This window comes from Thamnophis sirtalis, unplaced genomic scaffold (genome assembly GCF_051295495.1).
Source record: "Thamnophis sirtalis isolate CommonGarterSnake01/CBP01778 unplaced genomic scaffold, rThaSir2_p1.2 scaffold_4, whole genome shotgun sequence".
NCBI classification, from domain to species: Eukaryota; Metazoa; Chordata; class Lepidosauria; order Squamata; family Natricidae; genus Thamnophis; species Thamnophis sirtalis.
The window spans coordinates 1183063-1198212 of record NW_028261384.1 but is presented as its reverse complement, the minus strand read 5'-3'; the positions used below and the strand labels follow the sequence as shown (position 1 = coordinate 1198212).

General features: G+C 48.6%; 2 pseudogenes; both read left to right on the top strand.

Annotated features, from left to right (window-relative positions):
• Positions 1–563: 563 nt before the first annotated feature.
• On the top strand, positions 564–5424 carry LOC148045706 (stonustoxin subunit alpha-like; annotated as a pseudogene).
• Positions 5425–5910: 486 nt separating this feature from the next.
• On the top strand, positions 5911–13849 carry LOC148045705 (uncharacterized; annotated as a pseudogene).
• The last annotated feature ends 1301 nt before the right edge of the window (positions 13850–15150 follow it).

Here is a 15150-nt window from a genome sequence, read left to right as displayed (position 1 = left end):
GTATCAAAAGACACAGTTGATTGCTTTTTTAATATTTTTAATTTGCCGTTCACTGCGGAAAGAGGAAGTGAAGAAGAAAAAAACAGCTGTTCAATGCCAATCAAGAGTCAAGACATCCTCTGAAGACTCAGCCATCCCAGCAAGGCCAACAGAGAAGACAATTAGATCTTCACCATTCCTTCATCTCTATTCAGATGAAAAGATAGAACCAAATAATGTAGAAGCATAAGGTTGGACTAGACTTCTTGAGGTCCCTTCCAGCCCTCTGATTCTTGTTCCTAAAATCAGAAAGAAACAAAATGTAGGAACACACCTGGATTCCTGCATCCAGTTTTGGTCACCACATTACAACAAAGATGTCCAGGCTTTAAGTGATATATTATGTTCACTGCATTCCCACCATTTACTAATAAAGTTACATTAAAAATGTATTGATTGTGTGGAGATTGTGTGGAGCTTCTCAAACCACAGAATGTCCAAAGAAAATGGAAGTCTGAGACCTTCTCAGTGTTCTGGTGTGAAATCCATGTTTAATGCTGGAAGGAGAGGCTGGGCCAAAGACAATGAAGTAACTGAGATGCCTACAAGAGGGAGAGAGGTTCAATTGCTCCATGGTGGCACCATCTCAACTTCTGTCATGAAAGTTAGTGCAATTTCTGACAGCATCATCAAAGTCCCTTGAAGATCTTCTGTTCAACAGGAGGTTGGAGTAGAAGACCTCTGACCAAACAATTATAAATTCTCAACTATATCTATACCTATATCTATACCTTGAGAGACCGCCTCCTGCCGATTACCTCCCTTCGACCAATTAGATCGCACAGACTGGGCCTCCTCCGAATTCCATCTGCCAGTCAATGTCGACTGGCGACTACACGGAGGAGAGCCTTTTCTGTTGCAGTTCCGACCCTGTGGAACGATCTCCCCGTTGAGATTCGTACCCTCACCACCCTCCAGACCTTCTGCGCAGCCCTCAAGATCTGGCTCTCCCAGCAGGCCTGGGGATAGGTTTCCAAGTTACCCGCCCGAGTGTTGATTGCTGAATGAAAGTTGTGTTTTATTATTTTTTCTTTGTTCACATTTTGTTTTGTCTTTTGATACTGCACCCCCTTCCCTTGTGATTGTAAGCTGCCCTGAGTCCCCTCAGGGAAAAGGGCGGCCTATAAATTTTAATAAATGAAATGAAATGAAATGAAATACCTATATATTTATATTCACTATTTTCTGTTTTGGCTTCTGATTTCTAGCCACTTATACATTTTATTCCATACTTTATAGAATTTATATAGTATCTCTCGACCTTCTCAATCCAATAACTGATCTTTTGGAGGTCTAGTTTCAATTCATCCTCCTATTTTATTGTGCCCCATGCAGGAGTCACCTTTGGGACTACAGTTCTCTTCAGAAGGACCTGACCATCAAGCCTCAGCCCAAGACTGAATCTGAAATCATTGCATCTGACAGCATAGATGACAAGGCCTCTGCCCTGGACATCTCAGCCTCCCTCAAGGGAGGTTTCCTGGGAGGGCTGGTTGAAGTGGGAGGGTCAGCCAAGTATCTTCATGACACCAAGAAGTCCAAGCAACAGGCCAGAGTCACCCTTCAGTACAAAACCACCACCAAGTATGAACAGCTGACAATGAGCCAGCTAGGAATCCAGAATGTCTCTTACCCAGCCGTCTTTGAGAAGGGCACAGCCACCCATGTGGTCACCGCCATCCTCTATGGAGCCCAGGCCTTTTTTGTCTTTGACCGAGAAGTTTCTTCAATAGAGACGGTGAAAAATATACAAGAAAGTCTCCAGGTTACAATCAAGAAGGAAATATCAATCACAGGACAAGCAGTTATGAAGCTAAATGAGGAGGAGAAAGAGAATGTTCTCAAGTTCAAGTGCAAGTTCCATGGAGACTTTTCTTTGGACAAAAATCCAGGTTTACACAACTCTACCAAAAATGTTAGGGAAAGATGGAGAGAAGGCTGTGCCAGTGAGGGTCTGGCTCTACCCACTGAGCAAGCTGGACTCCAGAGCAGCTAAGATGGTCCGTGAGATCAGCCTAAAGTTGATCTTTGATGCTGAAAAGATCTTGGAGGAACTCAATGAAATCCAGATGCAAAGCAATGATCTAGCCAATGATCTCATCGCTGAGACCTTCCCTGAGATCCAAAGGAAGATCATGCAGTTCAAAGATCTGTGCAAGCAACACAGGCGGACTTTCCAGAAACAGCTGGCCAGAGTGTTGCCTTCCATCTGGAGAGGAGGGCAAGAGGAAGGGACTCTGATGGATCTGTTATTGTCTGTCAAACAGTCACCCTTCAACAGCTAAAGACTCCATGAATTTCTAGACACCAAGAAAAGAGAAATTAATTTTGTAAATCTTATTTCGACAAGTTATCTCATCTCAAAACAAGTTGGAGGAAATCGTACTTGATGGCCAGAAAGCATACATGGTCTCTTTCATATTCACTTCTTTACATGAAGAGGAGCCATTTCAGTTGAGCTTTCAGAGTTGGCTTCAGGAGCTATTCTTGCCAGGATCACCAAGTCAACAAGATCCCCTCCTGGGGTTAAAAAAGGCCTGGCTTGGTTTGAGGATAAGGAGAGGACCCACAATGCTTGCCAAGCTGCCAAATCCATCCGAGACTTTTTCAGCGTCAACCAATCCAAGGAGAAGGCCTGCTTTGTTGTGACCTCACTGCCAGATGCGGAGAACCCAGGAGCCTCAGTATACCTTTATGAAGATGGAGAGCTGGTCAGCAAGAACTCTGAGATGACCTCAAAATCTCTCCCTTTCCTGGTCAGTGATCTGAGACACGAGAGCATTCAGCTGAAGTTTCAGCCAGCTGAATATGGAAAGTGGCGGCCTCTGTTTGCTGCTGCTTCGGCTGCCATTGAAACGGAGAGGGGGGGCATGGTATTTGGGAGGGGACTACTACCTGTGCTGGAGGAAGATTCTGGAGTTTCTGCTGCTCGTCTTACTGCGCATGCGGAGGAGGTTTCCCGCCAAGGCCAACGGCACCAACATTCCATCTGGGTGATGCCTTTCGAAGTTATCTCGCACCTAACACTTGGGAGAATTATGATTGGACTGTAACTGGGATGCCAAGGGGTGGGGAATGGGTTATTCTATATATCATTTGCTTTCGCGCCTAAATAATCAGTCTTCGCTTTGCTACGCTTCTGTTCATTTATAATTAATATAATTAATAAAAGTACACTTGATTTCTATCAATGGAGTCTTGTGGTTTTCTTTCCTGATTATCCAATGAAGGAGTGCTGACAGTAAGCGAAGACTGATTTCAGCACACGAGTAGAAAAAGGTTAGCCATCACTGATCTGTACACATAAACACACACGCACACGCATGTGTGGGCGCTCGCGCTCACGCACGCACGCACGCGCACACACACACACACACACACACTCATTTAACATTCAAGCTTAGCTTGTCGTCACCCCGAAAGAAAGAACATGAGAGAGTCAGGAACCCAGGAACATCCTGAGGTAAAATGAAGACACAGAAGAAAAAGGCGGGAAAAAAGGCAGCAACCAATCACAGTGTAGGTCGCCTCATGCCCGAGTCAGCACTCTCCAATCAACTGCAACTGTGCGTCCTATTGGACATTTTGCCGTTCCAGCTACGAAATTAAATATCCTGCTGCTAAGCAGCGGCAAAGAGCCGCCACGGCATGGTGGTTAGAATGCAATACTGCAGCTTAGGCTACTTCTGCGGACTGACGACTGCCAGCAGTTCGGCAGTTCGAATCTCACCAGGCTCAAGGTTGACTCAGCCTTCCATCCTTCTGAAGTCTGTAAAACGAGGACCCAGATTGTTGGGGGCAATAGGCCAACTCTGTAAAACTGCTTGGAGGGGGCTATGAAGCACTGTGAAGCAGTAGATAAGTCTAAGTGCTATTACTAAAGTGAAAGTGCTCAGGGCGCCTGCGCTGCCTGGAAACCACGTGATTGAGGAAAGGACCCTCTGCCCAGCCACAATAAGCGCCTCACTTCCTCTGATCTTTGCAAGACAATTTGCAGGGCTCCCGCCCTTCCATGTCCAACAGCCAGAGTTGAAAGGCAGCTGCCTAAAATTTTCGGGACGGGAGTAGAAACAGCCCCCTTATTAATAGCCGCCAGAATCCGGATACCTCCAGGATTCCACCATCTGTGCCAATTTCCTCTTTGGTCTAAGCCGAGTCCACTTCTTCAGTTCTAAGTTCTTCCATGGTTGGGCTTTTTCTTCAGAACTGAGGGAACTTAACAGATTAACAGAATTGGAAGGGACCTTGTAGGTCATCTAGTCCAACCTCCCACCAAAGCAGGAAACCCTATGCCATTTCTTCTACAATCAATAAATCTGAATAGAGCTGCAAGGGACCTTGAAGGTCATCTAATCCAACCCCCTGCTTGAGTAGGAGACCCTTACAGAATTACAGAATCATAGAGTTAGAAGGTACCTTGGAGGAAATCTAGTCCAACCCCTGCTCAAGTAGAAGACCCTATTCCATTTCAGACAAATGATTGTCCAGCTGTTCTTCAAAATCTCCAGTGATGGAGTGCCCACAGCCTCTGGTGGCAAGCTGTTCCACTGGTTAATTGCCCTCCCTGGATGCCCCCTTTCCCCTCTCCAGCTGGCTCGGCCTCCTCACCAATGCTGCCTCCTCTCTCCGCCGCTTTCTACGTGATTGGTGTTTTTTTTGGCGAGCCTTTCCCTCCGCCTGCCCTCACTGCTGCGGAGTCTCCTCTTGTTTCCCCTGCTTAGCATCTGGTCTCCTGCTATCTTGGTCTTTGAATACCTGACCTCCTCCAACTGCAATCTCGGGGCTCTTGGACTCCCCACCTTAGCCCCATTTGTTTTCATCATTGCCACCCACCACGGCCCCTGGACTACCAACTCGAATAGCACCCATCTAACCCATCTAATTCATCTTGTGATGGCGCCAGGGACTGTGGTCAAATGGGGGCACTCACAGTGTGCGAGGAGGCCTTTTGACATGTTGGGAATACCCACAGTTTGCCCCGTGGTGTATTTATTTGTGGTGCATGTGTTCTGCGGAAGGAGTGACAGAGGATGGCAGAAACACGGATGGGGCCTTAACGTTTTATCAACTGATGCATCCTCCCACCTTTTCTCCGACCTGCTTCAGCCACCCCCGGACTTTTGGACCTCTTTCAGGCGTACAGGAGAGGGGAAAGACAGACATTCTCCTGCATACCACTTATAGCCCACTGCTGGTTCTCAACCATTCTGGACTTTTAAGAATTATCTGCACAATCTACTAAGATCTGCGCTTATTGTCTTTGTATGTGGAGTGTTTGTGTATGTATGCTAGTGAATGATCCCACTTTTTATTAATTTTAACTTTTATACCCTGTTTTTATTGTACCTATATGTTTTTAAGGTTATTGTGGTGTGTACATGTTGAGAATAACTGCTTGGTATATATGAGGGGATCGGGAGTGCGGCCTGGAGCCCACTCCACTTAGTGCAGAAGCAGAGGTGGATGGGGGCCCGGAGCAGCCTCTCGTCCCAGAGTGCATGGGGTGAATGGCCTGAGAGGAGAGCGGGGGCCATGGGAGGGTAGGAGGGGTCTACGTGGGTTGGGACAGGCTGGAGCATCCCGGTTACATTTGGGAGGGGCAGGTACAACGGGAGTTTCAGGGCTGGCCATTACCAGGGAAGGAGGGTTTGCTACGTCACAGCGATCCCTCGTTCCAGCCCTGATAGCTCATCTCAAGGACCAAGTGGCAAGAGATGTCAGGGCCCTGGTCTCAGGGTGCTGTTGCTAAATGCCAGGTCTGTGATTCATAAAGCTCCCCTCGTCCGGGACTTAATATTAGACGAGGGGGCAGACCTGGCATGTATTACTGAAACCTGGCTGGGCCATGAGGGAGGAGTCCCCCTCTCAGAAATGTGCCCAGAAGGGTTTCAGGTGCTCCACCAACCACGACACCAAAAAAGGGGTGGGGGAGTGGCTGCTATCATCCGAAAATCATTAGTTCCTCGTGGGATTCCTGCCTCGGAGATTGTCGGGTGCGAGTCCCTTCTGGTGAAGCTGGACCTAGGGGGTCAAGTGGGCTTGTTTCTAACGTACCTACCTCCCAGCTGTGTTACAACAGCCCTGCCTGCGATCCTAGAGTAAGTAGTTGGACTGGCGGTTGAATTCCCCAAACTGATAGTATTGGGGGATTTCAACCTGCCATCTCTTGGCGAATGGTCTGATGGGGCACAGGAGTTCATGGCTTCCATGACAACCATGGACTTGACACAAGTAATTCAGGGTCCGACTCATACAGCGGGACACACACTTGACCTTGTGTTTCTCTCGGGGCAGTGGAGACGTGATCTGGAATTGAAGGGCATTGAGATCTCACCCCTGACATGGTCAGATCACTTCCTACTGAGGGTGGATTTTCAGGAACTACTCCTCCACTGCAGGAAGGTGGAGCCGATTAAATGGTTCCGCCCCAGGTGCCTGATGGACCCATTGGGATTTCAGACGGAGCTTGGAGAGATACCCAACTCCCTTGCCCACAATCCGACAGAGTCCTTGGCCGCTGCTTGGAATATAGCGGCGGCTGGGGCACTTGACCGGATTGCGCCTTTGCGGCCTATCCGTGGCAGTGGATCCAGGAGGGCCCCTTGGTTTACCGAGGAACTCCGGGAGATGAAGCACCAGAAGAGATGCCTAGAGCGACGTTGGAGGGCCAGTAACTCCGAATCTGACTGAACACAGCTAAGAGCCTTTATTAGGAGTTACTTAGTGGCGATACGGGTGGCAAAATGTGCTCATTTTTTTGCTCTTATTGCGTCCACAGAATCTTGCCCGGCCGCCCTGTTTAGGATAACTCGCTCCCTCCTGAAAAGTGAGGAGGCGGGGGAACCCCTGCAGGGAAGAGCTGAGGAATTTGTTCAGTTTCTGTCAGACAAAATCGCTCAGATTTGGATGGACCTGGACTTCACTTGGACAGTACCAGACGAGATGCCGAGGGTGGGCCTTGATCGGATTTCTTGGAACGAGTTCCAGCTTGTCACTCCTGAGAAAGTGGACAAGGCCATGGGAGCGGTAATGTCTCCACCTGCTTACTGGACCCGTGTCCCTCCTGACTGGTTTCGGCCAGTTGGGAGGTTACATGAGGCTGGCTCCAGAGGATTGTTAACACCTCTCTACAGGAGGGATCTTTCCCGCAGCCTTTAAAGGATGCGGTGGTAAGACCCCTCCTTAAGAAACCTTCTCTGGATCCAGCTATTCTTAAAAACTACCATCCAGTCTCCAACCTCCCCTTTGTCGGGAAAGTTGTTGAGAAGGTGGTGGCCTTTCAACTCCGACGGACCTTGGATGAAGCAGATTATCTAGATTCCTTTCAGTCGTGTTTCAGGCCTGGTTGCTCCACCAAAACTACTTTGGTCGCGCTGACCGATGATCTCTGGCGGGCCAGGGATAGAGAACATTCCTCTATCCTGGTGCTTCTTGACCTCTCAGCGGCCTTCGATACCATCGACCATGGTATCCTTCTGCGACAACTGGGGGAGGTGAGTGGGAGGCACCGTTTTACGGTGGTTCTCCTCTTACCTCTCAGACAGGTTGCAGCCGGTGTTGGTTGGAGGACAGAGGTCGACCCCTAGGCCTCTTAAATACGGGGTGCCGCCGGGCTCAGCCCTGTTCCCCCTCCTATTTAACATCTACATGAAGCTGCTGGGGAAGATCATTCGCCGGCACGGGATTAAATACCATCAATATTCGGACGATACCCAGTTGTATCTGTCTGCCCTGTGCCAACTCAGCGATGCGGTGGAAGTGATGTGCCAGTGCCTGGAGACTGTTAGAGTCTGGATGGGAGTAAACAAGCTGGCACTCAATCCAGACAAGACCGAGTGGCTACTGATGTTGCCCCATAAGGATGGTCCAGATTTGCCATCCATCAGCCTGGGGGGTGAAAGTCTACACCCCTCAGAGAGGGTCCGTAACTTGGGTCTCCTCCTGGATTCGCAGCTGACATTAGAACACCATTTGTTGGCTGTGACCAGGGGGGCTTTTGCCCAGGTTTGCCTGGTGCACCAGTTGCGGCCCTCCCTGGACTGGGAGGCACTTCGAATGGTCACTCATGCCCTCGTCACCTCAAGGCTCGACTACTGTAACGTGCTCTACATGAGGCTGCCCCTGAAGAGTGTTCGGAGACTACAGTTGGTCCAGAATGCAGCCGCGCGAGCGATATTGGGTGTACCTAGATACACCCATGTTACACCTATCCTCCGCAAGCTGCACTGGCTCCCTATTGGTCTCCGGACGCGCTTCAAGGTGCTGGTTATTACCTTTAAAGCCCTACATGGCCTAGGACCTGGATATCTGCGAGACCGCCTCCTGCCATATACCTCCCAACGGCCCATAAGGACTCACAGGCTGGGCCTCCTCCGGGTGGGGTCGACCAGACAATGCCGGCTGGCGGCACCTCAGGGGAGGGCCTTCTCTGTAGCTGCTCCGGCCCTGTGGAACGATCTACCCGCAGAGATCCGGACCCTTCCTACTCTTTCGGCGTTCCAAAAAGCCACCAAAACCTGGCTGTTCCGGCAGGCCTGGGGCTGTTGACCCATGTATAAGATGCAGCCCCCATCTAAGTTGAGTGTATGTTGTGTTCCTTTTAAACCTGTCCTTGTCTTTTCCCTATTTTTTTATTTTTTTGTTTTATTCTCGTATTTGTAAGCCGCCTGGAGTCCTACGGGATTGGGTGGCATGTAAGTTTATTAAATTACAAATTTCTCACTGATAGGAAGTTTCCCCTTCATTCCAGGTTGCTTCTCTCCTTAGTTAGTTTACATCTGTTGTTTCTTGTCCTGTCTTCTGGTGCTTTCAAAATAAGTGGACCCCCTCTTCTTTGGGGCAGCCCCTCAAGCACTGTAAGATGGCTGTCATGTCACCCCTAGTCCTCCTTTTCCCTAGACTAACCTTAACCAAATTCTGCAACCATTCTTTATACATTTCAGTCCTCCAGGCCTTTAATCACCTTAGTTGCTCTTCTCTGCACTTTTCCCAAAGTCTCAACCTCTTTTCTGTAATGTGGTGACCAAAACTGGGTGCTGTATTCCAGGTTCAACCTTACTAAGGGTTTACAAAGCTGTATTAAGGCTTTATGTGATTTTGAGCCAATGTCTCTGTTTACACAACTGAGGATTATGTTAGCTTTTTTGGCTGCTGTGAGATGCAGTCACATTTATTGATGGCTTGCAAGGGTTTTACAATCTCTGCCCTCTGCTCCCATCATAAACCCTGTCAGCAGTTCAAAGGACGGACAGATTGAACAGGGGAGCAGCCACAGAGAGCAGGAGAGCCACCTGCCACCATGGATTCCTGATTCCAACCAGGTAGGACCTCCAGAAGCATCGTGACCCCGGAGTTGGCACTTGCTGGGCCAGCGGAGTGGAGTGGGGTGAGGGCAGGGCTGTTCCTGGGTATCTGGTGGAAAGCAGGTGTGCCTTGGACTGAGCTACTCGGTGTTTTTACACAAGAGCAAGTGGTCCCTCCACTCTCAGATATGCTCAGGGGTGGATAGGACACCAGAGTCCCTCAATGTTGGGTGGTTTCCACAGGACAGAAAAGCAAGGAATTTAGCTACAGATCTGACATGGAAGTGGGGGGACATTCCAGGAAATTTGGGGAAAGGGCTTGCTAGTTTTTGGAAGACTGCTGAATTCTGCGCATGCAGCCAAATAAGGTAAGGGAATATGGGGGGGGGGGGAAGCGACACCTTCTTCCAAAGCACCCACAACATTATGACTCTCGATCCCCCCTCCAAACTCTGATTTTTTCAAGTAAGATTCCAACTTGGATCCTGCCGGAGGATCAGATTTTGCTCTTTGTGCTGTGGGGGAGGGGGAGAATGGGAGGAGCTGGAGAGAAACCACTTTGTTTTCCTTCCTCTTTCGCTGAAATCCTCTTGTGGGCAGAGTGCAGGGGGAGCTTGGCTGAAGCCCCAAAGTCAAGGAGCTCCTTCCAGGAGGAGGAGGGGGGAGGAAGTGGGAAGTCATGTCCATGTTGTGTCCTTCTTCTCAATCACTCAATCAATCACTCAATCAATCAATCAGAATAGAGCTGGAAGGGACTTCTAATCGAACCCCCTGCTCAAGCAGAGGACCCCATTTCCATCCCAGACAATTAGCTTCAGAATCTCTTCTTTAAAAACCTCCCGTTTTAAGAATGGGGCACCCACAACTTCTGGTGGCAAGGTGTTCCACTGGTTAATTGTTCTTACTGTTTCTCTCCTTGATAAATTTCAACCCATTGTTTCTTGTCCTGCCTTCTGGTGCTTTGGAGAATAGGTGGAAAACATCCCCCCACCCCTTCCATGGGGAAGGCCCTCCCTCCGATACTGGAATCCAGCTGTCATGTCCTCCCTGGTCCTCCTTTTATCTCGACTAGCCAAGCCCAAATCCTGCAACCGTTCTCCAGATGTTTTGTTCTCCAGGTCTTTACCGAGCTTAGTTGCTCTTCATCCCAAAGGTGCTTTTTTCAAGAGGCAACTGGACTTTCTGGTTTTCCTTGGAAGAAGATTTGCTTCTCATCCAAGACGCTTATGGATGTTAAAAGGATTCCGTTAGCTTTTTCAGCTGTTTTTCATTTTTCTGTCTCCAGGCTTTTAGTCTTCCTAGTTGCTCTTCTTTGCACTTTTTCCCAAAATTCAACATCTTTTTGGTAATGTGGGGACCTTTCTGTTTTGGGGATTTCAAATGGGCTTTTCTCCCCCTCCCCAAAAGTAATCTTGGAGATGCTACTCACCAGGGACCCTTATTTTCAGAGGAAAGAAATCAGATCTCTGGATACACCCCTCCATACATCCCCAAGAGCCCCCAACCCCCAAACCAATAATCAGCCTTTTTCCCTTATGGGGAAAACAGAGTCTCAACCCTGCACCACCCTCTCCTGATGAGGAGGGGAACTGTGATCATTGCAACCTAAAGGAAGGACACTATTAAAGGGACGTAATTAATGGAGCTGCCCAAGGAGTTGCAAATTTTGCCCCCTCAAAGACTTCTGCACTGCCACCAGCTGTGCTCTGGGACTGCTGCTCCTACCCCAAGGGTCTCTGTGGAGTGTGCCTTGCTCAGACAACCCAGAACGTGGACCACCATCAGTGGGGGGAATGTGGCTTGTGCCCACATCCTGCATCCCCTCACAGGGTCAACCGTCAGTTTTTGCCTCCTCCAGATGTTTCTCCTCTCTTGTAGGGCAGCAGAAGCATCAGCAAGAAGAAGGCCTCAAAGGATGGGGAAAATGGGGGGAACAGATGAGATGCAATCTTGTGGCAGGAAACTCTGACTGCTTCAAAGGGTTTTTTCAAACTCTGGATTCCCATCATAAAGTCCACCAGGGGTTCCGAGGACGAGGAGATCCAGCAGGAGAGAGGAAGCAAAGGAGAGCAGTAGATCCATGGTCCACTAGGAGGTTCCTCATCCCTCCAACCAGGTGAGGCCCCCAGAAGCGCCAAGACCCCCAGTTGGCAGCGGATTGGAAGTGGGCGAAGGGTGGGCTTCTCCGGTGCAAAGCAGGTCAAGGAGCTGCTTCCTTTGAAACCTGGGTGAGGGGTCCATGCTGTCTGGGTGGGTGGCAGAGCCTAAAGTAAAGTGACCAGACGTCCCGCTTTTGGCAGGACAGTCCCGATTATTAATAATTTGTCCCGTGTCTCGCGGCATTTCAAAAAAGTCCCGATTTTTCACCCGGCTGTGCACGTGGCAAGAAAACACCCCACAGCAGTTTGCAACTGCTGCGCAGTGATTTCTACTGTCAGAGTCTCTGGAAGCTGGGGAGGTCCTTTCAGGCGGCTAGAACTGGCCGCCCGCAAAGAATCTCCCCGGACTTGTTTTGATGAGCGCGGGGCGACTGACGGTAGTTTGCGCCAGCCGCACCCGCTCAAACTATTGCCAGTCGCTCCGTGTTCAGCAAAGCAAGTCCGGGGAGGTCCTTTGTGGGAGGCCAGTCCTAGCCGCTTCCGCCTGGGGTTGCAGCTGAAGTGAACGCCCAAAGCCCCCGCCGCCACTAGACTAACTGCTGCCGCCTCCTCCTCCTCCTCCAACAGAACCACCACATTTGCTGCTGATGCTGCGGCTGAGGTGAAGCCGCCAAGCTCCCACCGGGCCCCCCCCCTGGTAATGGCACTTCCCCCTCCGCTCTGAGCACCTGAGCTGGGCACCACATTACCCCTGCCCCCTCCTCCTCTGCCGTGCTTTTGAGGAGCCATGAGGCCGCGGGAGTCAGTAGGAAGGGGGCGGGAGGAGGAAAAAAAGGGCCCCATGGCTTCTCAAAAGCACAGCGGAGGAGGAGGCGGTAGCAGGGGTAATGCGGTGCCCAGCTCAGGTGCCCAGAGCGGAGGGGAAGCTGGCACCGCCACTGCCACAGGTGGGGGCACCAGCGGGGGTGCCAGCGGGGGTGCCATCGGGGACTTTGGCGGCTTCACCTCAGCCACAGCGCTGGGCAGCAAAAATTTTAATCAAGAACACTGCCACACCCCCGGTTAATGGTGTCCTGCTTTATCAATTTTAAAATCTGGTCACCTTAGTCTAAGGTGAAATGCTACCGGATCAGGCCGCTTTGCCCAAACTGGTAGTAAAAAAAAGGCTTAACAAAGTAAAAAAAAAAGTTCTGATGATCAGCTGTGCTGCGCGATAGTAGGAACTTTTAAAAAAACGTTTTTTAAGCAATTGGGGCACATTTTTTAAGCAATTGGGCTTCACTGAGGCCTGCTAAGCCAAAAATGGGGGGGGGGTTGCTGTGAAAGAAAGAAAGGAAGGAAGGAAGGAAGGAAGGAAGGAGGGAGGGAGGGAGGGACAAAGGGAGGGAGAAAGAACCACAAACATGGCAGTAGAAGCAGCTTGCAAAAGCACAGCAATCCATGGCTGGAAGGGACCTGGAGGTCATCTAGTCCAACCCCCTGATCCAGCAGGACATTGTTAAAGTGAGTTTCTCTCTTTTGACACCTCCAGTCACATGACTATATAGCCACACCCACCCAGTCACATGACCTCCACCAAGACATGCCCACAGGACCAATAGGAAAATTTTTAGATTTCCTACAATCTCCATTTATTAGTACTTTTGCCATTGGAATCGAACATATTGTTTCTACCATCTTCACAAATTTCCCTCCGAATTGCATGTTTTTTAATTGTGTAGTAATGAATTCCCATTTCATGTTGTCAAAGGCCTTTTGGGCATCCCAAAAAATCAGTGCAACTTGCTTCCTGGGATGTGCTTAATAATATTCTAGTGTGTTTATAATTATTCTCATATTATTTTTCAATTGTTGTTTTGGTAGAAATCCATTTTGGCCTGTGTGAATAGTTTCATTTCGTTTTTTTTTAACCATTCCACAATTATGGATGTAAAATATTTTGTAGTCTGTATTCAATAATGAAATCGGTCTGTAATTTTTTATTTGTTGATAGTCTGGATCTTCTTTGGGTATAAGAGTTATGTATGCTTCCATCCATGTTTTCGGTAATTTAGCCTCTGTAAGGGCTTCATTGTACAAATCCAGCATGACTGTTTCTATGGGTTCCTGTATGTTCCTGTGGAGTTCAACAGGTATTTTCCATCTGGGCCCGGAGTCTTGTTATTTTTGTGTCTCTTCACTGCCTCTGATAATTCCATCATTGTCATTTTTCCATTGAACATTTCTCTTCATCTCCCCATTTTTAAAAAATTCATCTTATTTAGGTATTGTTTTTGTGACTGTATAATTTTTCAAAGAAACGTTGTATTATATATTTTTTCTTTCCTCTGGTGTTGTATGTTTCCCTTTTCATCTTGTAATGGATGTATTATTCTCTTCTCTTTTTCTTTTTTTTAGTTTGTGGGCTAACCATCTCCCCGGCTTCTTTGCATTTTCAACCAAAAATTGTTTAGCTTTTTTAATTTTCTGAACCATTTCTTCATGTGTCATCAAATTAAGTTTATGTTTTATCAAATCCTTCTTTTCCTTTATTTTGATTTTTTTTTGTGGATCTTTTTGCAGATCTGCTTCTAATTTTTTAAGTTCTTCCTCTAATAGTTCTTGTTTTTGTTTCTTGTTTTTTCTTACCAAATAAGCTTATTGTCAGTCCTCGAATGTATGTCTTTGTTGTATCCCACAAATTCTGTAATGTTGTTTCTTCTTCTTTTATTTATTTCATAGAAGAGTTTCATTTCTTTTTCTACCATTGTTATGTATTCTTTATCTTTCAATATATTTTGGTTCATTATCCATCTCTTTATTTCTTCTGTCCTTTCCATATCACTTTTATAGGATTGTGATATGCCCAGGTGTTAATCATTATTTTAATCTATTCTCTATTTTTTATTTTCTCTCTTTCATTTTCTGGATGCCTGAAGACAAAGCAGAAGATGAGGGTCTCCTTACAATTCCCAGGCTGAGCCTTGAACCCGGGACTGGACGGGCAGAGCGGAGGTCCAGCCTTTGGAGGAAGTGGGCTGCAGCTGATCCCACTTGTCAGGCTCAGAGGGTGGGGCAGGTAAGGGGTTTCCCAGGGTCTCCTGCTTTAAGGAAGACCCTCTGCTTCCTCCATCCTTTCCCACAGCCTCGCAGGCTGGAGCAGACCCTGAAGAAGACCTCAAAGGATGGGGAGGAAAAGTTGTCCCCATTTCAAGGAACTTTTTTTAGGATAGTTAACCCAGAAGAGATGATGAGACTGGCAGATCCACCTGCCGTCCGGTATTCCAGATCCCTCCAACCAGGGGGGACCCCCAAGGACCACCAGGGCCCCCAAGTGGGCATTTCACAGGGCCTCAGGGTGGAGTGGGGCGAGGGCAGAGCTCCTCCTGGGCCTGTGGTGGGAAGTGGGTCAGGGAGCAGCAGAGAGCAAGAGGCTGGTGGTCTCTGGGAAAAGCCAACGGAGGGATGGGACAGCGGAGGAGATCCTAATGATAGGGAAGTCAGTGGGGGAGGGGAGGGAGGCCAATGGGGGGAAATTAGTAGCTGAGATCCTAACATTGGGAAGGGGATCCTGAGATGTTTAGGATCCCGTCTTCCTTGTTAGGAAAGTCAACTTCAGATTGGGAGGGGGGAACAGATGGCTTAGCAACAAGTGTGGCACAGAAGCACTTGTTCTTGCGGGGGGGTGTTTTGTAGGTAATTTGGGGAGGGGGAGTTGCTCCTTTTCTGAA